Source organism: Gossypium hirsutum, chromosome D13 (genome assembly GCF_007990345.1).
Source record: "Gossypium hirsutum isolate 1008001.06 chromosome D13, Gossypium_hirsutum_v2.1, whole genome shotgun sequence".
Classification (NCBI taxonomy): domain Eukaryota; kingdom Viridiplantae; phylum Streptophyta; class Magnoliopsida; order Malvales; family Malvaceae; genus Gossypium; species Gossypium hirsutum.
Window position 1 is genome coordinate 36,743,188 of NC_053449.1, and position 2,775 is coordinate 36,745,962.

Sequence of the window (2,775 nt, forward strand, 5' to 3'; positions counted from 1 at the left end):
TAAAAAAAGATATTAATTATACTGATGAATTTTTATTAAGTCAATTTATTCAAAAAATTACAAATGCATAGATAAAATCACTACACTTAAGTCACTAGATTCCTACAGTTTCCTCAATACTACTTTTATTACCCTTATTTCAAAGAGAAAGGATTGTATGAAATTGTGATCCCACGTCATCTTTATCCCTTTCCAATGGGAGAATAACTATCAGATTTTTGCTCCTGATTTTCAGATTTTTTCTCCTAAAAAAATTCAAATCCAACTAAAAGTGTTAAAAATCAGGAGTAAAAATATGATTTGTCATTCTTGCATTGAAAAAAGATAAGGATGACATGGAATTACAGTTTCATACAATCCATTCTCTATTTCGAAAGTAGAGGTACCTAATAATTTGGGCCAACTTGATCCTATCAACTTATATAGTGTCATTTACAAAGTGATTTCTAAGGTAATTATGAATCGTTTGAAATTGGTTCTTCCAAGACTATTTGCTCCTAATCAGAGTAGTTTCATATCGGATAGACAAATAACTAACAAAATTGTCATTGTTCATTGTAGCATACAATGAAGAGGAAACAGGGTAAATTTGGAGTATTAGCCTAGAAGATTGATTTAGAAAAAGCTTATATAAAATCAACTAAAAGTTTGTTGAGAGATCCTTATGGAGATTGCTTTAAACAACACTTTAACTTCCTTCATTATGAGTTGGTTCAATGTCACTTTTTTCAAGTTCTTTGGAAAGGAAGCTACCGATTCTTTTACACCTACTCGAGGGTTGTGATAAGGGGATCTCTTTTCACGGTATTTATTTGTATTGGGCATGGAACGACACACCCATATTCTTCAACATAGATTTCTGAAAGGGAATTTGAGTGCAGTTAAGGCAAATCATGGAGGACCAGGGATTTCTCATGCTTTGTTGGAACAATTGCAGCAACAACAATGAACAACTAAGAGCATAAGCTCATGATAAACAACAAGCAAAAACAATTGAAAAGCCAAGAAAAAAGTAACCGAATGAGGAAGTCATCGTGTCTTCATTCTAATTTCAAAATATAAAAGAGTTACAAAAATAACATGTCAGTTACCTAAACATGTAACTGCTCCCACCAAATTTGGCAAGTTGCCAACTAAAATAATACAAGTTAAAAGCTAAAATAAATCAGCTATTACATCCATCATATTCAACTCCTACTAACTTTAGAAATCAAGTTACATATTAACTTGATAGCTTTACAAAAGGATCAAAATAAACAAAATGAAACAAGCAGCTTCTGGTCCTGCTCGAATGCTGGTCTGCTTCATGGTTACTTGTTACATTGCAGTCCATGCTCAACACTCCTCCTTGGACTGTAGGCAACAAACACCAATCGAATTCCTTAAGAATTCAAACCTGGTTGTCCCAAGAGGCTTTGTTAAAATGTCAGCCAATTGGTCTTGTGAGTTGCAATGTATAAGACATACTTCTTTGGATTGTACAGCCTCTCGAACAAAGTAAAACTTGAGCTTAAAATGTTTAGTTTTGCCATGAAAAATAGGATTTTGGATATGGCAACTGCTGACTTGTTGTCTACCATAATGTCAATAGGCTCAAGTTACTCTTCATTAAAATCACATAGCAACTTTCTAAGCCAAATAGCTTGACTCACTGCTGCAGTTGCTGCTATGTATTCAGCTTTAGCAGTTGACTGAGCAATAGTTTGTTGCTTCTTTAGCAGGCAACCAATCAAGCTTCTATACTCCCTTTCATCAACCTTTTCCTGATTTCCAAAGCTGGTCAATTTTTCTCCCATAGCTAATGGTGTGCTCACTTGTTTGCAGTTTCCCATATGAAATTTAGTGAGAATTTTCAAGGCAAATGCATGTTGGCTGATAAAAATGCCTTGATTAGACTGGTTTACTTCCATACCAAGGAAGTAAGTGATAATTCCCAAGCCTGTCATGTCAAACATATCTTGCATCTTTTCTTTAAACTCCTGAATCAAATCAACCCTGCTTCCAGTTACAAACAAATCATCCACATAGATTGAGACAATTAGCAATATTTCATCTTTGGACCATTTTACAAACAAGGTTGGCTCACTCAAACCTTTCTCGAAATTGAGCCTAGACAGATAATTTTCTATTCTGTCATACCAGGCTCGAGGAGCCTGTTTCAGTCTATAGAGAGTCTTCTTTAGCCTATAGACTTTGTCCTCCTTTCCTTGAACTTTAAAGCCATCAGGCTGTTCAACATAAATTTCTTCCTTGAAAAGACCATTCAAGAAAGCTGACTTGACATCAAGCTAATGAATCCTCCACTGCTTCTGTGCTGCCAAGGCAAACAGAAGCTTTATGGTATCCAACCTTGCTACTGAAGCAAATGTCTCCTCAAAATCAATGCCAAACTGTTGGCTATACCCTTTCACCACAAGCCTTGCCTTGTGTTTTTTCAAAAAGCCATCAGCATTGAATTTGGCCCTGAAAACCCACATGACAGCAATGACCTTCTGGTCAAGTCTATCTACTAGATACCAAGTGTCATTTTTGTTGATCATATCTATTTCAACTTCCATGGCCTTCTTCCAGCTTTTGCTTCTTGCAGCTTCTTCATAGCTCAAAGGCTCAACAATGGCTACATTGTATCTCTGGTAGATATCAGCAATGGACCTGGTCCCTCTCACAGGAGTATCATCTACATTGGTATTACTGACTTCATTTTCTGCCAATTCTAGATTGCTGTCAATCTGCTCTTCTTCAAACTAACTTGTGTCAGAGCCATTTAGACTCCAA